This window comes from Amblyomma maculatum, chromosome 1 (assembly GCF_055883805.1).
Source record: "Amblyomma maculatum isolate TAMU_Amacu chromosome 1, ASM5588380v1, whole genome shotgun sequence".
NCBI lineage: Eukaryota > Metazoa > Arthropoda > Arachnida > Ixodida > Ixodidae > Amblyomma > Amblyomma maculatum.
In genome coordinates this window covers 360,530,912-360,557,617 of record NC_139344.1, presented here as the reverse complement: position 1 = coordinate 360,557,617, position 26,706 = coordinate 360,530,912, and positions in this window count along the sequence as shown.

Genomic DNA, 26,706 nt, shown 5'->3' with positions numbered 1-26,706 from the left:
ACTTTACTTAGATTCAGGGCGGCTTCGCGTGATAAGAATGCATACTTTGTGAGTGCACATTAGCAGAAAGCACGCCTTTTTAATAGCAGCTCAGGCGGAGAACATCTCACCATTGGGCACACGCTGTCTTAAGAACTGAGAAACGCCACTATAGTCACAGAGATGGTACCTACTGCCATGTGACTTGTTTCAGCTATAGCTTAAAAAGCAGTTTGGTGCGATGTCTAACAGTGCGAAAAATATTAGACAGCAAAGGCCATTTTTATTTTGATATGCAAAATGTTACCCGCTAATTTCTCTCAAAACTGACCTGAACTACTTACAGTAGCCACACATATTGAATGTGTTGTGGTGGACGTTTGAAACTCCAGAGGTGATTTTTAACGTCGGTTCCCAGCGGCTTATGATGGCAGTCAAGAATAGTGGAAGCGTTTCCTCGAATTGATTTTGAAGGAGATTGATCATACCAGTGTTGCCAACTCATAAATAGAAAACCCGCAGCAGGAAGCCACAACACCTGCTAAGACGAAAGATAAATTCAGTATTTAAACACAAAAAGTCAATTTCACTCAATTTATTCTGGTATTTAGTCTGTAAAACACGTTTGGTTTGGTTTACAGAGATTTAACATCCCAAGTGAGTCAGGGCAGGAAGGACAGAGCTCCAGAAATTCCAATCATTTTGACCACCTGGGGTTATTTACCGTACACTGATTAACACAGAACGCGAGCGCCTTGCTTTTCGCCGCCATCGGAAGCGGCCGCTCCGGCAGGGATTCAATCCCACGTCCTTGGTTTCAGCAGTCGAGAGCTTTATCCGCTGAGCCACCATGGCAGATTTGTGAAGAATGTAAATAATATTAGGAATATAATAAAAAATTCATATTTTCATTGCGGCTAAAATGTTTGGGCTACCAATATTTACATCCTCATTAAGTTCCCGTCGAAGTTCTACAGCTTTTAACAAATCTTCAAAAGCACTTCTTTCCTTCCTGATTATAAACTGATAACTGCGGGCGAATTCACTCGCATACAAAAGAAGCCAACTTCACCTTGGGTTGTCAAGCAGTCTACGGGTAATTGATCTCTCCTACCGCCAGTTCTAGGCATGGCTCCCGCGCTGCCGACGACGTACAGCTTCATATCGTTCCGGTCTTTAGGTTACATTTGCGAGCAGTTCGTGATCTGATCACCGTTTACTCTGCCTTCGTAGCTCGGCTGCAATATTTAATACGATATTCTCCATTACTATTCGTATAAGAATCACTGTTCATATCTCATAAAAAGCTGAGTTGAGAGAACGTGCCTCCAACCCCTACTTTCGACCACAGCAGCAACAGCAATGGAGAGAGCAACCTCGGTCCGCTCGAAAAAGGGACTTTCGCTGGAAGCATTCACATACATGTTCAATTCGTACCAGAAAGCAACTGTGTTCTGCGACTGTTTCAGGTAACGAGAGTAGGCGTCGTCGGTTGCAGCTGAATTGGAGCGTTTTTTTTTCTCGCGACACACTTAGAAATTACATAAATGGCACCGATGGTCTCAACGTCCACAGTGTTCATTTGTTTTTGAATTTTCCAGAACATAATTTCGATGCTTAGATTCTGCAGGCACTACTTCGTTAAATCCTGCACGTACATCACAAGTCTTAGTCTGCCAGACTGCATTCCCGACAGCAAAAGACTCGAGAAGTGAATTCAATGGAATTGTCGAGTCTACAACGGATGTAGATTAAAATTAAAAATCCCAAATAGATCAATTCAAGCCATATAGTCATGTTTTATTATTCACTACGTTGACATGTCAGTGATCCATGCACTCAGTCTAGAGGTCGCTTGTAAAAGCAAGTATAATTTTTAAAGGAGCATAGCCTATTCTAAGAAAAATTTGAAAAACCACCAAGAGATCGCCAGAAAATCCGCCAACAGCACATAAAAACCGCTAAATATTATGCCTCCCGCAATGCAACATTTTTTCCTCCTGAAGAACTTTAAAAACTTTTAATTGAACGGAAATAAAACCTGCTAACTTGGCTACGCTCACCATAGGTGGGATACGCATTAAAAAAAAAAAAAAATCTCCCTCTATGAGATCGCCCATAATTATACTTTCACTTCTTACCTGTAGAGTGTCTTCTTAGAACTTTCAGATGAAGCAGCGGAAGAACACAAAAATAGATTGGGAAATAATCATGGCTCTCACGCGCCAGCCAAGAGAAAAATTTGTTTGAATAAAACATCGAATATATTTTCTTGCAAATAACTGTGCTCTCATTTCCCGCCTTTGAAATATAATTATCTCAAATCAATTAGAACTTTATTCATCGTTCAGAACTTTATGTATCGTTAAACACATCCCCGCTCTCTCAGTGACTGAAGTGACAGCCATATTTTCATTCATTCTTCAAGTACAGTTTGTTCCGTTGAGCTCGTGAAGCTACTGATAGTCTCCCATGGCGGCCGTCATGGTTCTGAATGAATGATCGTTTAGTCAAAGTCGGAGACACCATTTCGTTCGGGTTTTCTTCTGCAATGTCCACACGACTGTGTACCGTTAGCGTAATTATGATTGGTAAAGATGATAATGCGTTTATTATTTTATTGCTGGAATATTACGTGTAGCACATGCACTTTTGCTACTGTTTATAAATATTTCTTCTTGGCGTGCATTGTTGAAGAAACATCTGCAAATTCATTAGAGAAATAATTAAAATCTTGTTTTTGCGCAAGCCATCGCCTTCTTTTGTTTTAGAGCGACCGGTACGGCGGTTCAAGATTGAGATATAAATAAATGATTGGTCCGCATGCATTTCTGCTTTTACTTGCATCGACTGGATGTCGTAAAAGGCGCATGCGTGTTTAACTAAAAGATAAGCTTCGAATCGCTGTTTTCTTTAATTTGGCCGAGATTACAGTTCGCCAATGCCCTAATGAAGTTGGGAGCCTAACTTTTCCCGTTAAATCTAGCTTAACCACGTAGGAGCTGCAGAGCAGGATTATGAGCCTTTCTGCAATGCACGTAGAACTTATATCATTTCTCTTGTGATCCGTCAAGCCTTCTTACCGAGTACAAGCAGCATTGTATGCCTCTACATTACTACCGCAAAAACATTATCATTGAGATTAAAAATAGAAAATAGAAAACCAATATTTGTGGACATAATTACCGTCATCTGCACTGTCGTTTTCTGGCATTTTGAGGGGATTTTATCCAAAAGTGTTCATTCATGCGGTTGTTTTCAAAGGCAAAAGATATCCAGGTTTTGTTAATCGATACAACCTACTTTAAAACCCCAGCTGTCTATACAATGATAGAATTATGTTTGGACGGTTCGAAATCAAGCTAGGAAAATGACTTTGGCGCAAATGTCGAAAAAATGTTCATTTTTTTCTATATGTAGAAACAACTTGCTTCATACTTAGGTTTAACGTGACAGATGCAATATAATATTATATGCAATATAATAGGTGTAATGGCGGTGGCACCAGTGCTACCTAAACTCCCATATCATGCTAGCACTGGAATTACAAGATGAGTAACTCCTGCGGGAAAAGGAATTTCTGTGCCCGCGCCGTTTAAATAACCTATTTTCTTAGGAAATTCTGCAGCCTGACGGTCCGGAAACCTTAAATCGCCTACGGTTCCCTTTCATCATCCTATTTTTGCATTAATTTATTAACACAAACTGTATTTTTTGTATAACTATTAAATAAAAAACAGAATAATTTCACACGCAGTTAGGCCTGTCAGTCATATGCATGCGTTTCTCAGCCTTCACTAATTTGCAGCATTTAGTCCTCAACACAGTTGCGTGGAAACGCGACTGAGTGCGTTGCATATCGTATGATGACGCTATTTAGTAAGGGACTCAAACGTCGAGCTGCTAAAGAAGGCCTGGCCCAAGTTTCCACATACGCATGGTCCTTCTATATCCTCAAGTATATCGCGGAAAACATTTATTTTTAAACGCTTTCTTCTATTTTAATATTTCATTTCGTTGTGTGGGCTTTGTAGACCGAGGTGTTAGCACTTTTTGTCGCACGTTCAGTATAGAAATATTTATAGAGCACTTTAAACGTGTAGAAAAGGTTTTTTTTTTTGTGTGTATACCGCGTGTATTGTGGGAAGAAGAGGCTATGTGTATACCACAGTCGTGGCCTAGTGGTTTGGGCGTCCGTCTTGGCTGCGGGAGGTGGTTCGTTTGAAACACACCGCCGGACACCCACCGATAAAAATGGGTACAAGCGTCCCCCGGCCTGACGCCCAGCTTTCACAGGGGTTTGCGCTCGGAAGAGGCTCCGCAAACCCCGCTGCGCTCCTTCTGGGGCAAAATAGTTTCGATCACTTGAGCCGGCAAAGGTAGTTCGAGCTACCGTGTTTCACTGGGTTCAAACTGAAAACGAGTCGTGTCTTGCACACGTGAAAACTCAGAAAAGCCTTGAAGTTTCAAGTGGGAAACGCTCTAAACCAGCGTGTCGAAAGACGTAAAGGTTCACTGTCACTAATGAAGTTCACTTCTCAGAGAATCACTGCAGTCCTGGGCAAGTCCGGATTTCCTGCTGTCTGACTTTGAGAGAGTCGCTTTGGGACGTTAAACCGCACAAACCAACAAACCTTCTCGGTATATCACTTTTACTCACACAGAGCTGTCTGTTGTTGTAACACCTTCGGAATTGCATTTAAGAATTTGAGCTTGGTTACTTTCTTACGTGTTTCGTTTGTCATTGAATGAGAGACTCGCTTTGTTTTGCGCTAGATATGTTTGTGAACACATTTCCTCTTCTGCCAGTCGTCGACTTACAAGCTCATCTGTAGCTTTGACGTTTTTCAATATTAATGTTTATATGCATTGTGTGCTCTAATACCCCTTTTACCACCGTTTGGGAAGTTGTGCTATACAGTTGACGTGGTGAATGGTGGAATGCGGCCAGCCGACCGGAGACTATTTCAGGACTGATGGTTAAAACGTTGATTTATTACTCACCGTTCAATTTCAGAATTCTAGGCGCCCAGAATTCCAGAAAGTATCTGCAGCCGCTGCAGTTCAGGTGCCTTCGTTTGCTTCATTGCACTGACAATGAAACATATGAACCAATTTGAATAAATCCATTTCAGTTGTTTTCCTGCCCGTGGCACGCGTTTCTTTGTGATGATCTATGATGCTGCCCACCACAATCCTAGATAAAAAAAACTTTCAATAAACCGCATTGGTGGCACATAAAGAGGGCTTCAAGGAAGACTGTAGGCAATTAAAGAAAGCATTGGGATTGAAGTAGGAAACATTAGTTTCAGAGACAAACTCTAAAACGCAGTGGACACAATATGTTCAAGAACCGCTGTATAATCCGGCTGTTTATCGAAAACCAACTACATGACCCTTTACTTATAGCAGTGGGGCGCTTGGTCTGAATGGAGGGTTATGAACGCATAAGGGTGCGCTCACATTTTCATTTCATCTCCGGTTTGCTGTGCCTCTTAGTTTACCAGTCTAGCTTAGTTTATTTTAAAAGAATTAAGTTCTAAAAACGTGATTGGCTATGGAGGACAGCGTTATGGATGGCTGCGTTATGGAGGTTTTTTTAGCGCGAATGCATTTCGCCTGCGTCAAAACGCGACCGCCGCGACCGGGATCCAACATGCGTCCTCCCAATGAGCACCCGACCGTTATACCCACTGAGCCAATGCGGCTGCGCTCAGTTCAACAATACCAGTTGTTGGGCGAGCTGGTGTGCACGGATATCCATAACAACAGCGCGACAGACGGGACATAAGAAAAACGGGCGACAACAGTTGTTAGTCAGCGCTCTGTGTTCTCGTCCGTTCTTCTATATCCCGTCTACCTCGCTGTTGTTATGGGTTAGGTCAACAGTTAGTCGCTGAAATCGTAATAACAGTTCGTGCGACTCTGTGCAAAACTTAATATACGTAGTTTGAACATTGAAGACTAGAATGAAAGTGTCTAGAAAGTAACGATGCATACGGGTAACGAAATATATACTTCTAAACGTGTTCACTGTACCAGTATGTAAATAAAGCGAATAATTGCGGCGAATGCAGTCGTGAGTCATTCGCTGTAACTTTGTGTGTTATCTATGTACAGATAGGGGGAAACTATATTGAAATTTTGCTCATTTTGTCGTTATCGTCATAAAGATAATCATTTCTTTAGGGTCCGTTTTCAGAGTTCAGAGTATGCGTATATATTTATTGCTTTCCACTGAGTTTTAAGTAAACCATCTTTAGGATGAAAAATCTTCGTGCCTGTTTCCCCTGCCCGCGTACTGATACATCAAGCCATCAAGCTATCATCATCAGGTGCTGTAATATCTAAAATCATATTCACGCGAACATGAATGTGTCTACTGTGCCCACCAAATAGAGGGAACATTTAGGTTATAGTCTAAAAGTTTATGGCTCTTCAGAGGTTTTGGCTCCCCTCTGCTGACTTTCCTCACAGATTCTTGTTTGCCTCCGTGGACTTAGCTACTCGCCTAATTACCGATTTTTTAATTTCTTTCTCTAATATCTCGCGCTTATTCTCTAACGTACAGCCGTACACTAAAGGCTATTCGATCTAGATATAAAGCTCTGCTTTAACCACGCCACGCGAATGTGACTGCATTTTCACTATGCCTGATGGCAAACTTCTCGAATAACAAAAAAACAAGACTGCATGGCCCAAATTTAGCGTGTAAGACTCACAATGCAAAGGTGGTGGAAAGCTGGACTTCGATTTCAACTTCCAAAATAAAAGTAGAGATCCGAGTCGGCAGCTCGTACCGAATTGGGCCATTTCATATGGTCGCCTGATCTCAGACACGCCTAATACTAGTAATTGCCTGGCCATATCAGCCTCCAGCTAAAATATGCCAGATCAATACCCGAATTTTTTTTCTCACAGCGTCGATGAGGAAAACGGTCTCGCGGAAAGAGAGAACGGGGTTTTTAACAATATCGCATTAACATACCAGATAAGTACAGGCGCGCGGAGGAGAGAATGGAACACTTAAACTTTCATTTTAAATACAACTGGATATGAAGGACTATCGATCGTACATCAAAAAGTTGACTAGCTTGCATTAACTGCTGGCATCTACCACAGCTAGCAATTTAAATCAAAGAACACATGGTGAATGTAAGCAACAATAGCCTGCTCAATTTACTTTTGCTCTCGTCCGTATGTTGAGCCTGAAATATTACAAGCTTTCCCATTCTCTACGCACAAAGGCCTTGATATATTCGTTCAGATATATATAGAGAGCCTCCATAAAACCCAAGCTTCTTATTCGAGACATTTTTATACTTGTCTTCTTAGTAAAATGTATAGAGAAAATGCGCAGGCATTAACCTGGAAGTAACAAAGCCCCGGTTGTAGTTGCCGCGTTGAAACTAGGAGATTAAGCGGGAAATAATGGCCTCATTAGGTGGAACGATAGCTTTCTTGTCTTGTTAGTACATGGAAAGCTGGCGCAGTAATCAGTGCTAACATCCTAGTTTTAATTGTTAAAGCATCTTGTTAGTGAAGTTGATAGTCTTCTAGTAGTGGGTCGTCTTACAAATATACAGTGTAAGGTGCCAATTATTCGCACACAGCAGTTCTTCTGCCTTTACCCATCTGTTTCAGACGCAGCTTCCGGCATGCTCCCTCTTGCAAAAAAAAAAAAAAGACAAGAACAAAGCTTGTGTTCAGGTTTCTTTAAGCCCGCTAAACCCTCACCTAGGTAAGAATAATGCCGGGGCCCCCGAAGGGTTTTAGGTGGTAATGGCATAGCGTTATAGAGTCGTCCAGTGACGAGCCTAACCAGACGTCCTTTGTCATAAACTTTCATCCCATGTTTCTTCATCTGCAAAGTAATCACTTCAAAATACGTTTATCTTATTTACTGGCGAAGAGATGCAAAAGTAGCATCCCGACAGACTTTTGCAGTTCCTATATTCTCCAGCGTTGACCTTTACTAAGTTCGATTTTTTGGGGTTCCTCCAGACAAGTGGTGGTATATTAGCGGCATATGCACAGTTAAGGTCGCTCTAATTTCGGTAGGACTACAAACCTCGGCCTAATTTAGGAGCTCGCTACGCCCAATCGCTAAAATTCTTAGTGGGAGCAAACATTATTTTCTGGTCATAATTTGCGGTCGTTTTCTGAGGGCCCATCGAAAATTTTTCTTGAGCTTGGTCCGGGTCAAGTAGAGTCGATTTCCATAAGTTCTTAGGCGATTTTCTGATATTTCGGGAAGAGCACGAAGGCTGAAGTAGGTGTGGCATTAGTTTGAGAGAACTTTGTAGCATCTGTTAAATCAAGTAACAAATATTTCTGGGGGGGGGGGGCGGCAATTATTGGTTTGAAGGAATTTTTCGAGGGTTCATTTTTGGGCAAATTTTTTGGCGCCTTCAATTTTAGAGGGACACTCAAGTTTAGCGGGCCTCATTTTGCGATTCTCTGTAATTATTCCGACGTCATCATTGGTGTGTTTTAGGTGTGAATATAAAAATACTACTCTACTAAAATGAGTATTATAGCTTGGAATATTGAAAACACATTTACTTCTCAGAACGGCGAATCCTGTTTGTGTTTTTACTGGAATGGCATTTTGTTCTAGCTTCTGGCAAACAACTGGGCGAGCACTCACATTGAAGTGCACTTAAATGAAGGTTCCAATATTGGGCGCCAATCCTACATTTCAAAGAAACAATTAAAAAAAATAGACAACTAATATCTAGCATCAAAGTTTCACATTACACATAAAAAGAGACAATAGAGAGATTTAGCACACCGTGATCCGCGATCCGCTACCGTGATCCGCCACCGCGCGTTCCATTGCGCATGCCCAGATCACTTTCATGCCGATAGATGGCGCCACATACTGGATGTCGGCACATTGACCTGGCGCATCGGAACCAATCAGCTTGTACGCCCCGCCCACGAGCGGTAGAGTGTCACGGTGGCGGATCGCGGTTCACGGTATGCTAAATCTCTCTAATACAAAATGCTCGTACGTGAAAAGCACAAAAAGGAACAAGTAAACAAATCTTGTTGCTTTACAAGTTAGACATGAATAAAATTTCTGTGTAGTTAATTGTGCGCTCAGTGGCTTCTCTAACCGGTTTTACTCCCACATAGATCACTGGGGAATCACGAACGCATCATTTGCACAGAAATATTCCCAAAGCATGAACTCATGCTTACGAAGGCTTTTGGGCTGGATACCTCGAATGAATTTGATCAATTATAAGCTCATTATCAAAAAGTGCATGCAAACATTTCTACGAGGTGTCGCTCTGCCTAATGTGTGCAATTCTATTTTACTTCAACGTGGCATCCAAAACTTCTTTGCTCGTGAGCTGTGGGGCGCATTTAAATGAAGGAGTAAGGAAGAATTGCGATCATTAGTGACTTGGTTTCGTAAACTATAGGGCATCGCGCTGTACGTGAGCATTTTCTCCTTTCACTATCATAACACGGACGCTACGACGTGGATATAATCGCGTTACGTTAAGTAGAGGCTCGACAGCAAAACCACTAAGCCGCAAAACCTAAGACAGCAAAACCACCGAGTCAGTGTGAACCGCGTCAAAAGGGAAGCATTTTTGCGCCCTGATTTTATTTTCCTGTGCATGGAAACTACGTAAAGCCGGCTTATGTAATTTTCTTATTTTTACCGTTCAGCTTTTTTTTCATCGCTGGACGAAGGAAAGCTGGCACCGGCGGTACAGAGATTACAGCAGTACATGGGCTCGCGCTGGCCCCAAATCCCTCGGCCAGGCAGGGCTTGAAAATGTGTTGTTCCTCCTGGCTAGGCTCAGGCGCATAAATATATGGCGGGTGTCAGAATATTTAGTTTCTCTTTTTTTTTTCTTTATTTTTGAGATTGCACTTGGGGCGTTCTAGTAGTGACACGGATAAAAATTGCAATGGTGGGAGCCGAGAAAAAGAAAAAAAAAAAAGCTACTTAAAACTTATTTGCCTAGTCTTTCGTTGTATGCTGCAGTTGCCTTTTCCTCACGTAAAGAAGAAATGGACGCTCTACTGCTCATGACCTTCTAGAAAATAAAAGAATTCGGAGACTGAATCCTCCTGAGAGAGTTTTCGCTGCCTTGGAGCGCGAGAAAGCTTAACTGTGTCTTTTTTTAAACCAGGTTTTTTCAGTTGTACTCCGAGTGCACAGTATAAGGGACTTTGGACGCGCGACTGCATGCGACCACACTAAAAGATACAAGAGAAGGTAAATTGTACTTTTTGAGGATTCAACGGCACCGCGGAAGACGGCTGTCACATTTTCTAAGCTGCATATTGCAGCTGCCAATTGAACTTCGGTACGCGTTCTTGGAGAAACGTTAAAATGCCTGATGCATGAATTATTTGGTTAAGTACGTTCACCTGGTAAATTGTGAACCACCGCTGGCATGAGCTGCTCAAGCTATTAAAGAGAGCACTCCGTCGCTTCTAGCAAAATGCATTCCGCATCTGCTCAGTGTTTTTTACCAGTATACAGATTGTTCATTATAAACCTTGAAAAAAAAAAAAAAAAAAACTCCTGGAGGACAAATTTCGTTAATTTTTTCAAATTCTCCATGATTTTTCCTGACGTCTGTGAAGCAGCACAGTTTTCTTGGTGCAGCTCTCGACAAATAGCCCTCTTGAACCTCCAAAAAGTCTCTTCAAGACCAGGTGAGCTCCGCGGTGAGCGTGCGGCACGGGATTTGAGATTGACATATTGCGGCGGCAGGCGTCCTCTCTGTTCGAAGTTCACTCTAGACGTACATAAAAAAATTCCGCGTTCCTCGACAATACGAACATTGAATAGGTATGCTTGGAAACAGACTCTTATTAACGTCCACGGGTCTCTATGAGATCCTCCTCAAGCAAATGCCAAATTTCTAGGCATTTCAAAGACATGGCAACACGATGGTGAAGAGCTGCAAACGATATATACTTGTCTTTTCTATCTAAAGGCACTGATGAAAGGCACCCATTTGTTGGCCTTCTGAAGGATTGATGTGAAAGGCATACACACTAAGTCTGCCTGCGCCACCACTAATTTTTTCCAAGTTATGAACTATGGAAAAGAAGCACTGCCAATCATATCTTTGGTTTATATTTGCTCGTGGGATAATTTTTCATGAAAGGACAAATAGATGTCCGACATGATACTTGTGGCCCATCAGTCAGTACCTTAGCAAATATAACAGTGAAGGAGCAAGTTTTCACATTAATCTATATCTTCAGTTTCAGTGGTAACTAGCACGCGCTGCAGCAATAAAGAGTGCTTAGATTTATGTTATTCATTTTGCACTTTACCTATTTTAATTTGCGAGGGACTCGAGTAAGTAGGTAAAATTACCTGACTTCGAGCGTGCTGTGATGCCTCGACAAATCATGATCGAAACTTTGCGGCTCTAGGCTTGCATACACGATTTGTAACTTTGTAAAACCACCAAGCATTAAGCAGCGACTTAGCTTGTATAGGCACGCATATAAGTACAGAAGCAAGGTTAAGCACTCGTTAAGCAAGCTTAAGCTTCATGTAAGTTAACCTTGCGACGCTTTTCCCTGTCCCCTAAGCATTTAAATGGTTTAAGCTTTTTCAGGAAGAAAGAGGCCTATGGTCTAGAATCAAAACTTGCCAAAGAACGTGAAGACAAGACGACGGCATCCCAAGCGTAGCCTGAAAGAGTGGCAGCTTAACTATTGAAGAGACCAGCTTCAAGATGACGCAGTGTCTGAGCATTCTTGTTGACCTGGAACGTCTAAGGACATCTTAGTACGAAAGCCCTCATACGCTCATTACTACCTACCAAAGGCCTTGTAATATCTTGTTTGTGCAGTGGCTTTGGTTGGCTAAGCAGTTTCGCGAGGTCACAATTACGTTAACTCGAGAGAATTCAAACTAAACCTGGTATAGCGGCTCCAAGGCGTGACTCTCCCCGAATGATCTTTCAAGCTCGCCAGCCAACAGAGAGGGAGAGGAGAGGGACAACCATGACCTCTTGTGGTCCTGTAACTCTAAAATAAAAAAAGCTATCGGAGCTGTTCAGCGAACCTGTCGGGTTAGAACTTGGGTAATCGGGTTCAGTAGCCGAGCGTCTTAACCTTTATTGCCCGTATTCGTCGTAATACACAAACACGAAATAACATCTAAAACGATCCCCTTGCATGAGGGCATTTGATAATCAACTAGTCACAGCTGGCTGCGTCTTACTTCTACTCCGTCAGGGACAACATAGGCTCTAGCTTCAAGAGCCATTCAGGAAGTTGATCGACTGTTTTCTGTAGTTGCACAATCCAGTGGACGCATTCGCGGACGTTGATTAGAATTGGCATTGCATCTGGTTCATAATGGTATCCAGCCATTCTCGAAAGTCAAATACTGCGAAGGCCAATAGGCATTATTGTGTCATGAGGCAGTTCCTCCTCGTTTTCTAGAGAGAGAATTCGCATTCCCTAAGGGTGCAGTTGAAGGTTTTTCTTAATTTCTCTTTGCAAGATAGACCATAAGTACACACTTTCCCAACAATTCAGGACTACCTGATCAATTGTCACCAACTGCTTTAAACTCAGAAAGTCTGCTCCCGAAGAAGTCTTTTTTTTTTTTTTTTCAGAAATGCTTTCTTGGTCAAAGTCTAAGTGTGGTAGGTACTTAAAAAAGAACCTTTTGGCAGATGCTGGTACCTGCATTTGTTTTACCCTTTTTATACAGCACTGCTATGATCTCCACGGTACGGGACTCTAGTTCAGGTAGAACATCACATAAATTACGGCAGTTTTTTACGCTTTACAGTAGATAAAACAAGATGTGTACTTGAAGATGGAAATAAAACAGCGCGAGGTAAGACGGGACACGTCAAAGGCATACACATGCGCTCACTAGCGACTAAATGGTTTATTACTACTGGTGAAGCAGTATATAAAGGCAGTCAGCGTATTTTTCGGTGCTTCACGAGTGCCGTCTTGCCACGCACTGTTTCATACTAAAGCATTCATACTAAACAAAAGGAAGTGGCTTGAGGCAATTTTTAGAAGTGCTCTCCTTTATTTCCTGTCAACCACGGCAAGGGCAGACAACACATTGCCTGTATTGATTGGTGGATGTCGTTGATAGCACTGGCCCTTTTAGATAGAAAGAAGACCAAGCCTGTGGACAACTAAGTGACTGAGGAGAGGAGGTATTGTGAAGCAGGGAAGGTAGAATGAGGCTGTATGAGCCTTTATTTTCGGTCAATACATTACTGGCGTCCAAACATAAAATAATATATATATATATTGTAATGTGGTAATCTTCATCGTTATAGCCACTGATATGAGTCGCGTGCTGGCGCTTGTCAGTGGCTGGTCGTTGGTCGTTGTCTTTGTAATTTGGTACGCCTGACGCTCCGCTGCGAGTTCATCCTGAGCAGCTTAATCCATCTGCGTCGACTTAACATACACACAAACACCCCTCCAATTGGTAGAGGTGGGGCTGGTTACGTTCCTGTTCACCCTGGAACTAAGAAGCCGCACATTGCCATCTGCTTCCACCATGCCGGACGATACTGCCTCGACATCACCGCCCCTCCCAACCACGGTCCTGTGTTCTGGAGCTCTACGGCAGCGTGATTTATGCCTCTTCAGTGGCACGGCCGATCAAGATGTCGACGACTGGTTGTCGGCGTACGAGCGTGTCAGTAATTACAAAAGATTGGACGACACTATCATACTAAATAACGTAATCTTTTATCTGACTGACGTGGCGAACCTCTGGTTTCGCAACCATGAGGCAGACCTTCCATCTTGATCTGCATTTCAAAACAATTTGCGGAAGTGTTCGGCCGAGCTGCAGTTTGCAAGCTCTGAGCAGAACAACGCTTGCGCGAGCGCGCTCAGCATGCCGAAGAGTTGTTCACCAGTTATATAGAAGACATCGTTGACCTGTGCAAGCGTGTCGACCCCCTAATTTCTGAAGCGGTTAAGATTGAAAACATCCTGAAATTTCGTCATCTCTGAGGACGCGTGCCAGATGTTCTGGGTGAAACATCCTGCCATGGTCAGAGACGTGATCAAACTTTGCCAGAGCTACGAAGATCTTCGTAAAAAGCGCGCTTCTACCCGGCGGTCCGGTGTTAGAGACGACGCCATCTCTTCGCTAGCGCTGGGCGGTTCTACTCCATCTAAGGACCGCTCTTTGCTTCAACAAATCAAAGCCTTCGTTCCAGAAGAGGTCGCCCGCCAGCTATCACTGGTCCCTCAGTTACAGGATACTGGCCGCCTTGTTCCTGACATGGCTCCGTCTTTGGCCCGTACCATACGGCATGACGTGCAAGATCACATCGCCGATGTACTTCCGCCCATCTCCATGCTCCCGCCCTGCCCTGTGCTGCCGCCCAGCCCCGTGCCGGCGCAAGGAACGGCATCATTGACTTACGCCCAAGTTGTGGCTAGGCCGCTTATTCCAGCAGCATCTCTTCCTACCAAGCCGCTCCTTCCAACCTTACTTCGCCTTTGCCTGGGTCTGCATTCCATGTCCCTATTCCAAGGGTACACCAACGCCCTACGAACCCTTGGCGCACCGCGGCCAACCCACCAATCTGCTACTCTTGCGAGCTGCTGGGCCATGCCGCATGCCTTTGCCGCCAACGCCTTCCACCTTCTTGACCTGACCTCTGGAACTACTCCAACGATACGGACCAGCCGTCGCCGAGAACTCCGCCCGCTTTCGACTTTGAATCTCGCGACAATCAAACGTATACCACTCGCCGATCATCTTCTCGTCGCCGTTCCCCGTCCCCGCTTCTCCGACGTTCTACCGGCGTTGTTGAGGAAAACTAGCAAGCGCAGTTTCCGGGGCAAGAACTGCGCTTGGTTTGAACTCTTCAAGTCCTCCGTGTTCATCCGCTAACGTAATACAACAGTTTGTCGACGGCGTCGCTATACTCACTCTTGTCTACACGGGTGCTGCCGTATCCGTCATCAATGAAGCTCTTTGCCGTGGTCTTCGTAAAGTGACCCCCGCGCTTTCCGACTTCGCACCACCTCATCACAGCGCATTCATCCCTCAGCGGCGTGCATGGCCCGTGTTCGTATCGAAGAGATCATATTTACTATCGAGTTTATTGTACTGTCTCACTCCTCACACGACATCATCCTGGGCAACGATTTCCTTTCCACTCATCGTGCCGTTATTGAATGCGCCCGGGCGGACGTTTCCTTTTTTCCGCTTTGTGATACAGTCGTGTGTGACGTCCCTATCCGGTCTGCAAAACTCCTTGTCGCCAATGACACACACTTCTCTTTTTTGCTGCCCTCGTTCCACTCTCCTGTAAAGCGTTACTACTTCGACTGTCTTCTTCACACCTTCCGACGCGGCTTCATGCTAACCCTGCCTCCTGCTTCCATTTGCTGTTCTCAAGTTCGAAGATGGTATTAGTGTTATGTACGTCTCGAACCTATTTTCTTGCCCGTCCGCCCTGCTACGCGGCGAGTGTCTCAGCCATATTGAAGATATTGACCACACGCTTGTAAATACCCTTCCTGCCACGCTTACTTCATACGACGTTAATGTTCTCAACTCTTGCGATATAGCGACTGCTTCGACACCAAGCGATATTTTTCAGCAGACTATTGACGCAGATCTTCCACTCGCGCAACGCGATCAACTTGCTGCCCTCCCTATAGAGCTTCACTTCTTCCTTCGACCTTCCTCACACTACTCTGGGTTGCACGTCTGTCGTTACGCATAAAGTCGACACTGGTACAAACGTACCTTTGCGCCAGCGTCCTTATCGCGTGTCGGCCTCTGAGCGCCAAGCCATTGCTGATAACATTGATGATATGCTTCGTCGGGGCGTCATACAGCCATCTAACAGTCCTTGGGCTTCTCCGATTGTTTTGGTCACTAAGAAAGATGGTTCCATTAGGTTCTGAATCGATTACCGTAGGCTTAACAAGATCACGCGCAAAGACGTCTATTCTCTGTCAACCATCGGCACTTGTCAGTAGCCAGAGCGCAAATCCAAAGAGGAGAAATACTCGGCTCCCTGTAAACAGTCCAAAGCGTCGTCGATTCGTATCAGAGGATAATAAACTGTGTCGGCTGTGTTACACATCGCTACAATATATATATATATATATATATATATATATATATATATATATATATATATATATATATATATAGTCTTCTTTGCCATTCTGTGACGCGGTAAAACACGTTTTACTGCTGAGATCAAGATTATGGGCACAGTCTTTGGGCGCAATCCAGTGACCGAACCCACTTGTCTAAGCCCTTCATGACTGCACGTACCGCACGTTTTTATTTGAGTAATGTATAACGCATTTAACGATCTTTATGTGTTGCTTAGAACATGCTCAATTCGGCTAATTGAGAAGTCTGAATCGTTTTAGCAGGGAGAGGCGCTGCTTGGAAAACAAAACCTGAATTAAGGCTGCTTGTATCGCTTCGAATAGGTAAAGGAAAAATAAACATTCGCGCTTACGACAGGAAGCCAAACAGATGCCGTGGCTGCGAACTTTGTGCGCCTTTGTGCGCGCCTTGCGACACATCAAACCTTTTTACTATTCTGAAGAAACGCGTAACCTCTGACATCGTGGTAAACAGTCGACCACACATGAGAGGCTCGGTCGGCATGCAGCACTTTCCTTCAGTGAAAGCCGATATTTTTTTCTTGACCACGACCGTTGACGAGTTGAGTGAAAACGTCATTGTTTCATAATCTTCAACATCTGCCACCTCTTCGCCTTGTTGCTGTTCTGCGTTTGCCTCGAGGTTGCTGTGTTCTCGCATGGGAATGTCATACTGATCGTTAGAGCAAGGGGTCGTTTTTTTCGCGTCTCTGAGGCCTTCGTTTAGGCACGAAGGGGTAAAAATCTATTTTATATCACAAACTAACCATCTGGCGTTCGCAGGAAGATTTGTGTCGGTGATGGTTACTGCAATATCCACCGTTGCTCAATGCTAACCTCAAAAGGTTGTTGCTGCGGCGGCATTGATAAAAACTTGATTTCGAAAGCTCCCAGCCGCTTCTGTATCTTGCATAAGAGCTTATTTTTTATTGGGAATGACATGCACGACAGCACACTTTGTTGCAAAAAGTTCGTAATAAAAGCATACGAAAGGCTACGCACTGAGCCTTATGGTAGAAAAGTATATTTCTTATATATCGAGAATCTGGGATGTATGGAGTTCCTTTCAAACCCAAAGGCTGTTTATTTCACTCCTATTGCTTTGTCTAAGTTGAATTTTCCGCTGGGACTCGAAGCTTTTTCCCCTCATTGTGCGATTTTATAGATGCGGCGTATCAAAGCGCTCTTAAACGACACAGTGAATGCTCCCATTGACAACAATACGTGTGTACTATATACCCAGAATTCCTGGACGCTGTGTGGCACGTTCTATTCTAGATATTTACCGACAGAAATGTTTTCGTAGAACATTCAATTGTTTATACTTGTAGGGTTCAGAAATTTTGAGCGAATTTTTACCGCGGCGGTCACATTTCTGCATGTTGGTGCCGGCAGAGTACAAAACCTCCCTCGTTCTTTTTCATCCTAATTACATTAATTAATGCTCTGCGGTGAAACGATATTCCGAAGCGCTGAATACCTCTGTCTTTATAATATTTCTGAAATTCAAGGTGTCAATCTGTACCGATAAAAAAATTATCGCTAGTGTTTCCGTCAGTATTGATCCTCAGTTTTGTCCAGCGCCTATTCATTTTTGATGGCTACTCTAAGAAAAGTGAACATCATTTGAATTCTACAATTCCAGTGTTGTTGCTTTATTAGACCCAACATCTTGATTTTTCTGATATTGACGATCGCCGCTTGCATTTCGGTCTGTATACTGCCTTCGTTAAGATAATGAACAGCGAACTTTTCAGGCTTGTCAAATCTTTTCATTTTCTAAATAAACATCAATTGAAATTGGGAATGGGACGTCGCCAACAGTCCACTTAAGATATTTTTGTCTTGACTCTAAACAATTTGCGCTTTGACTTAACATGCAAAACTATTAACATCCTCACTAACGACTAAACGAAAGTTACTGTGAAGTTAATAAAGTATTCCACCCAATAAACCACAACCAATTTCGTCAAAACATTCTTTATCGAACTAACTTCCATGAAGTAAGGACGCACAGTGGGGCTGGTTCGATAGGTAGAAATCTGTTTCGCGTGCCGTGACACAGCAGCTTGGGTTTACTGCTGTCCTGAGCAGAACTGTGTTTGTCGCAATGGTGTTAAGATTAGCAGCAATGTCCTCTGAGCTGTGTACTATTCGCAGTGCTTCACAAAGAATAAACACCAAGGCATTGTTCCTTACAGTGGGATATATAGGGGGTTTGCCATTTCTCTGTGCGTCCAAGATATGGAGCCAGCCTCTGCTCTTTCCGCAGTTGTTGATGACCTTGTTTACGGCGGGCTGCGGTAGCGACGAGCAGGCTGCGGCATCGGAAGACCACGAGCTTGGCTTTGGCAAGGGACCTTGCTTATGTTTGCGCCAAATAAAGCCGAGATGCATTGCAATGGCTGATCGATAAGCTATACCAGGTTCGGGAATGGGATGCTGTTGCCGTTGCCCGCTTCGCGGTTGTAGTGAAACGGTTTGCTTCTTTTCCAGTTGCTGGCTAGCAATATGAAGGTGCCTTTTTTACAGCTGTCGGTGATATGAAGGTTGCCGTTGGGTTATTCATACTCTCATTCACTGCGCAGTACCGCTGAATGCCCATACTGATACATTGGCGAATGAGGAAACGCGGCAAGAACATGATATGCAATTTAGTGCGGTAGAATTGGCAGCTGGTCGGAAGGTCCCTTGAGCCTTTCGATACCAGCAAATGCGACAGCGCTTTATTTTTATATTAGGCACCGCGATCGATAAAGCATAGAAATGATGTCGTGACACTTGTCTTTCCTTCACGCGTTAATATGATATGCTTCGCATCATATCAGGCTCACATTAGAGAGCGCGAACATCATGTCTTTTTCCTTAGCGACGTCCGTTCTGAACGATAGCTACGTGTTGACAACGAGCGGCCGTCTGTAAAAGAAGCGCGCACTTCCTTGAGAGGCTTCGTAAGGTTGAAAATTGAGCAGCATACGACCGCCTGGCGAATATAGCTTCTAGACCCAAACAAACAGCCGCAGCTCTGCTATGCTACATAAATGTGAATAGTTTACTGAATAGTTAGTGACGTGTCGTTGTCATGCAGCGTGTCAAACAAGTTTTTTTCGCGTTCGGTTTGAGCTCAGTTTCAGCTCCGGAGAGATATTCCGTTCTGGTTCGAACCGGTTCAAACAGGTTCACAAAAAAATAAATAAATAAAACATTTGGTGGTGGCTTAGCTTGGTTAAACGTGGATATCAGAAGCGAAAAGCTTCGGCGATGCCATGGCTTAGCTTCTGGTTCCTTGGAGCCATCATCATCATCATCAGCCTGATTATACCCACTGCAGGGCGAAGGCCTCTCCCATATTTCTCCACTTAACCCGGTTCTGTGCTAACTGCATCCACTTGACCCCTGCGAACTTCTTAATCTCAACCGCCCACCTAACTTTCTGCCGCCCCCTGCTACGCTTTCCTTCCCTTGGAATCCAGTTTGTTACCCTCAGCGACCATCGGTTATCCTCTCTTCGCACTACATGTCCTGCCCATCTCCATTTTTTCTCCTTAATTTCTACTAGAATGTCGGTAACTTGAGTTATTTCTCTGACCCACTCTGCACGCTTTCTATCCTTGGAGTAGTTGTGGCTTACTGTTTTGCACCTTATAGATATTGCATGTGAAATGTGGATTTAATAGTTCGGTTGAACGTCTACCGCTGCCAGTAGCTCGGGCGCCGCAGGATAGAACTGCCAGCCACGGGGCACAGCTTCAGCGCGAGAGATGTGCACCGGAGTCAAGCGATGGTGATGGCGATGCCGCAACGTTGTCTGTTCTTTGTCTTCTTTACATTTCCCCCGCTTGAAGAAGTCGCCATCCTGTCGACTCACGGGGAAGAGACGACCAGAGGGTTCTAATACGGCTTGATGTGGCAAACATGGACAACCTCGCGGCCGCGACGGCTGTGGTCGGAAGAAGGGGTGACTAGCTCGATGACTTAGTTTACAGGGGATGTGCGTTCCAAGACACGATAAGGTTTGTGGTATTTGGTTTCTAGTTTGCTGGTGGCAGGAACGCATAGCCAAACGAATCTGTCGGCCAGGAACGTCGGAGCAGGGGTATCGCTATCATGCTGATTTTTGTGATAGCCTTGAGTCTTGGAGGTAAACGTGCGAGCTAGCTCACGGTATTCCTCGGCCTTCTGTACAATATCTGGCACAGCACTGTACTCAGAGGCATCTGGATGGTATGGCAAAATTGTGTCCAGAGTACAAGATGGTTCATGGCCGTATAAGAGAAAGAAGGGCGAAAAACCAGTTGTTGATTGGGTGGCAGTGTTGTACGCGAACGTTACGAATTGCAGTACCTGGTCCCTGTTGGAGCTCCCAGATTCAGATGTAACATACATTGCGAACATGTCCCCAAACGTAAGGTTGAAGCGCTCCGTGAGGCCGTTTGTTTGGGGGTGGTACGCAGTTGTAGCCCGATGTATCGATTTGCAAGACGACAGGAGCTCTTGGACTACTTCGGAAAGAAAGACACGACCTCTATCACTCAGTAGCTCGCGAGAAGCGCCGTGTCGAAGAATGAAGTGTTGCAGAAGAAAATAGGCTACCTCTCCGGCTATCGCCGCGGGAAGGGCAGTAGTCTCCGCGTAACGGGTCAGGTGGTCGACGGCGACGATGATCTATCGATTACCCGTGGCACTGTATCGTAGCGGACCATAAAGGTCGAATCCCGCAGAATCAAATGGTTGAGCTGGACACGGTAAAGGCTAGAGAGGGCCAGCGGGGTGGCGGGAAGTTTTGCGTTGTTGGCAGGCAGTACAAGAGCGAATGTAGCGACGCACTAAATTAAACACATTCCCCGCCAGTAGTACCTCTGACGAATTCCATCATAGGTTTTCAGGACGCCCGCATGAGCGCTCAGCGGGTCAGTATTATGGTGCGCACAAACCTCGGAGCGGAGGTGCCGCGGAATGACAAGAAGCCATCTTCTGCCGTCTGAGTTGTAGTTCCTTCGGCAGAGGAGGCCGTCCCGAATGATGAAATGGGAGGCCTGTCGGCGGAGTGCCCAAGGATGCGGAGCTGCGGAAGTGGTACCAAGGACATTTAGCAGGGTAGAAACCCAAGGATCTTGTCGTTGCTCGAAAGGTATATACTCAATCGTGAGTGCTGCCAAGGATGCTGGACAGGCTTACGAGCTTGTATCAGTTTAGTTTTCACATCCCGCGGCATTATAAAAGCCGAATACCTCAACTCCCTGAATTCGGGCTCCTAGTATACGTGCTTCGGAAACCCCACCACTCATTAAACTAAGTTTTGTGTGGTTGCAGTGAGCAGCAATTACAAAACGGAGAACTCGCCAGAAACTGTAACATTTGTATGCGAGCATGTCAAGATTCATTCTAGTGGATACGTTATCACAGAGAACATCGTGGAATAATATTGGACAACAATATTTAATTTTCTGGTCAGGCTTCTTTTGAAATGCTGTACTGAAAAATTTCGCTGCACTCCCAAGTTGGAGAAAAACCTAAGTCGGCGGAAAGGGGCCTTCCACAAGAATAGCAAATCCGCACTGTCGAAAATCAAATAAGCAGGTTTGAATCAATTGCATTTCTCTCGGCCCTAGAAAGTGAAGAATATGAAACGAAACGACCTGCGAACATATGAACAACATCATAGCTGAACACCTTCGTTACTGATATTGTATCATAGCTGAAGCGCCTGAAAGGTGCCTCCGTTAAGAGCTGATACTTTGGCCACCATCGAGAGGAAATAATGTTTAAACAGAAACGTACATTTTGCATTGCCAGATCCATTGTGGGAATAACAGTGCCTCATATTCCTACTATCTTAACGCTTAAATTATATTTAAGATTAACATATGACCCTTGAACTGTCTTCTTGACAACCACGAGCTAGAAGCTACCCCGACTAATTACAGGTATACTTGGGTACGTTAGATAGAATGTTGTCCTAGCAAACACATTCGTTGTAGTAATGCGTTCACTCATAGCTCGAGTCCTCATATTTCAGCTTGAACGTTCTCGTTATCATATAAGAGAAATTACATTTCGACGGGCCTTTGTTCTGCTAGTTGCTGCAAATGATACCATTTAATGGATCGTGTATGTATAAATACACGCCACCTTCGGCTTTGCCAATACCGGCGCCCGTTGCATCTGAGATACACATATAAATATTGAGCCAATGACATATGATCCGGGGAACAAGCTTCAAGTTCTTTGCTCTGTAGAGACCATATTCACTAAGCTGCTAATGAAGCTGAGTTGTTAGCTTTGCGTCCGTCGTAACCAGATTTGCACAGTCAGAGCCTTAGAGTACAGGATTACTAACCTTCCTGCAGGCTACTTTGAACGGTTGCTTTTTTTTTTCGTCCAGCAACTCTAAAATACTCTAAAATACAAGAAAAATTCTGCGATATCAGTTTCTCCACCTAAAGGAGCGTGTTTTTATTTTCAACAGAAGTAAAAAAGTCATAACATTCATTGAGCTCACCTGATAGGTTCTTATTACTAGATATATCGCAGGAAGGTTTCGTCACTTGCTCATCTCATCATCATTATCATCATCAGCCTGACATACCCACTGCAGGGCGAAGGCCTCTCCCATATTTCTCCAATTAACCCAGTTTTGTGCTGGCTGCATCCACTTGACCCCTGCGAACTTCTTAACCTCATCCGCCCACCTAAATTTCTGCCACCCCCTGCTCATCTAGCGCAGTAAATTTCAGGAAGCTTTCTTATACAAACCTCCTATTGGAAAACTCAATCGCTCACGACCGGGAGCACGTTGCTTAGCGCTATCAGATAATACTTAAGTTATTTAAAACTGCGTTAGGAAAACAAGGCCCACTGCTAATGTAAGCTAATATATTTTCAGTTCTTTGTTAGGCATTAGCTTCTTTCGTAACACGTTTCACGTGGCGTTACTTATGTATGTTTCGTCAGTCGCTATGATGCCATTTAAGCTCATCAAACATTCGGCTATCACACTGAGATGAACTTTTCTGCAGAAAACCTTCGTCATGTGCGGTGTTTAAATAAAACGTGCGTTCGAAGTGAGTACAAATCAATCACGCCAAATCGTTTTAGTGAGTAGCACTACTAGCCGCAATCAGGGATTTCACCGATGTCTGTCTGAAGCCGCTCGCTCTCTCTCTCTCTTCGTGAACTTGAAGTAGAGAAAACAAAGGTGGCGAGCGCGCGTCGCGCGGGTCAGCATTGAGGAGGCGGATCGGCTGCACAGCTGCAGCACAAGCCGCTCTCTCTCTCTCTCTCTCTCTCTCTCTCTATCTATCTACCTCTCTCTCTCTGTACATCCGTCTCGGCTTGAACTTGAAGAAGAGAAAGGGAAAGTGACGACGCTCGCATTACAAGACTAAACACTGAGGGGGCGGAGTGGCGGCATATATTCACCCACTGATAGAGTAAGACAGTGAGAGAGGGGCGTGTCAGTTGCGGACGTGGCGGCCGTCAGTGAGCAGCGTTGCACAAGCGTGTGTTACTCCGGAGTGGGCAGTCACGTGTCGCTCGAGTATCATCAGATTCGGCATCTCTTCCCTCGCATCACTCACTACTCAGCCTTCACGGACAGCAGACGTGCGCGCGCGGTGCTCCCTGGGCATCAGCTCTGAGCCGCTCGCCGCGTCGTGAGGCAGCTTATGCTTACCTCCGTGCCTCAGCAGTGCTACGCACCTACTTCGCATTTGATTACCTTGCAAATTAGCCGCAACTTTATTTTCTAGGACCTCTACAGTGGCCCCATTTTTAATTTATTTTGTTACCAAAATTAGCTGATACTGATTTGAGGAAAATTCACAAATTATATATATATATATATATCATTTGTGTATTTTGGCCGGATGAAATATACAAGCGAGGCTGGAATCAATGTGTCTTAAAATTTTATCACAAACATTTGAGCTTTCATATAAGAAAAATGATGTTTTGCGCAATTTGCTACATCTGGAGACGAACCGATTGATCTCAACTTGATATAAGTTTCAGAAAAGCAGCGTTTTGCTCGCCGCGCGTTTAACATATCCAGAAACTAGTTCAGCTGTTTGCCCCGACATTTTCCCGCTTCAAGTTTTTTGCTCTTGAGCAAGACATTTTGCCTGCAGCCTACACGTAGCATAACTATACAGAATCTACATTGTAGTATGATTTTCAAGGCCTGAATTTTTATATTAGATTCAAACTACAGTATTTCTGGTATGACATACTGACTGTAGTTTACACAGAAATTGAGATTTTCGCTCGATATACAGAAGTATTATAAGGTACAATACCGCAGGTGACAAACAAGAAAGTAAATAGAATACGTATACATAACGTCTCAGCCCAAATCGCATACCCAGATAAACTTAGTAGGCAACTTTAGCCGCAATACAAGTATTTAGTTAACAGTGACAACGCCATAATATAGTGGAGTATTGACCTAGTTGGTCTGCGCACGTGGTGAAAAACCTAGCTAAGAGCTTACAATAAGTAACAGCGCGTTGCGCAGTGCTCGAAACAAAAAGCATTAAAAGTCAAACACAAGCGAACATTGTGGAGCAGAACACATACTATATGCTGTTGACATAATATATGTTTGGTACGTTCTTTTGAGTTCACGCGGTGGCCTATCGGTCCAGTTTCAATACCCTGATGTTTATTTAAGCATTGGATTCCTTAATAGGATAATGACCATTTCCCGTGATTACCTAGTTCTTTTTGGAAACATCCTTCTTAAACGCCGTAACCTATGAGGGTTATCAACCCATGTGCAAAGTCGGTGTATATGCTTGTGGCACGAATGTGTTCGATAAATTTGTGCATGTAAATCTTATTTCCTATCAGTGTGTCATATGTTTCAGATATAGCCCACTGGTGTGTAAATCACGGACATCTCCTGCATCATTTTCAGCTTTCAGTGAGTTCTAACAAAAGCAGCCCCACTGCGTAGAGCAACAGTATCACGAAATGAATACGTGAAGGTTAATAGTTTCCGCGTCTGGGATTAGGCAGACCTATAAAATCAGAGCCTCGAACCTTTCTCATGAATAAGGGTGCTTTTGAAGTGCTTCTAGTCGACTTTTTATGCTATCTTAATGTAATAAGACAAGGTTGTACCATGTTAGAAGTTTCGCAGACATTTCTATGCATCATAACGAGCACCTCGGTCCCTTCTCACAAAAAGCTTTTTTCTTGACAATTGTTGGTGTCGTAGAAAATTCTCTGGCCGCCGCGTTTGCTACCTGCGACTGCATGCATACGAATTGATGTCGACGTGTCACCCATTTCTACAACTGTTTCTAGTGAGCGCACAGGTGAGGAAGGCGCCGCCGCAAATAACAAGATCATCTGTGCGCAAGCTAAAACAGCACGGTGTAAAGCCAGTCTCGGTCTAGACGCTAACGCTGCACATTTTCCCAATGTCTTATGCTTAGTATTTATTTGGGGAGGGGCATAGCAACCTTATTTTGAGGTATTACCATTTTGTGGTTTTCTTTACTCCTCTCGAGTGTACTGGTAACTGTAGACCCGCAGTGTATTATGTTAAGTTACTAGCATCGTTCTGGAGAATATGATAAGCAGCGAGCGGCGTCCATGTGCTGTGCGATGTGAGTGCACGTTCAAGAGCCCCAGGTGGTTGAAATTTCCAGAGTCCTCCATTACGATTTTTCTCATAGCTTGAGTCACTTTGGAACATTTAACCCTACAAACTAATCCAACTAATCTACCTAGCTACCATTAATGAACAGCCCTAGATGCATGCGCACCTCTTACTCCTAAAGTAAATTCTGAAATTTTGATTAGCGCAGTGCCAAACCTATGCATATTGTTTAGCGTATAACTCCTGTATTCAAAACACAAAACAAGGAAGCAGAAATCTAAGTAGAAGTGGAAGAAAAAAAGTCATCGACCACGTAAATGAGTGCATAGAGAAAGCTAATGACCTAACGGAGTCAGTAATAGAAAAATACTGTAAGGATATTTATAAAAAATCGTAGCAATTTGTGAAGAATGAAGAACTTACCTGGGAGGCGCAGTAACAACCTCTGTGAACCCATGTGACCTACCTAATATTTCTGAAGCGTGCTGAGTCTTTTGCTCTGAATAATAACAGGAAAAAGGATACCAACATAAAAACGAAAGGTGACGTTTTCAGCTGACTATATTCTTTACTCACTCGGCAAGCAGTCCGCTATAAGATATGGTGTAGAAAATGCATTTCCGTGAAATCGTGAGGAAAATTAAATTATAAAGCACGCACTGTAATTTGGTTCGGACAAGTGGCCTATCGCGCAGTGACAGAAGAAAAACCTGAGCCCTATAGTGGTATGTCGATGAGTTGCTGGGGAGTTGGCGGGTGATATGTTAGCGCGCTCTTAGGTATTGTGTATAATATATATATATATATATATATATATATATAACAGCCCAGCTACGTGCAGTTCCAATAACGTTTATATTCAATGCGAAATTCGTCACATTGGGAAAAATGGTAGCACACTACGTGAAGACAGTGTGCTACCATTTCTCCCAATGTGACGAATTTCGCATTGAATATAAACGTTGTTGTAACTGCACGTAGCT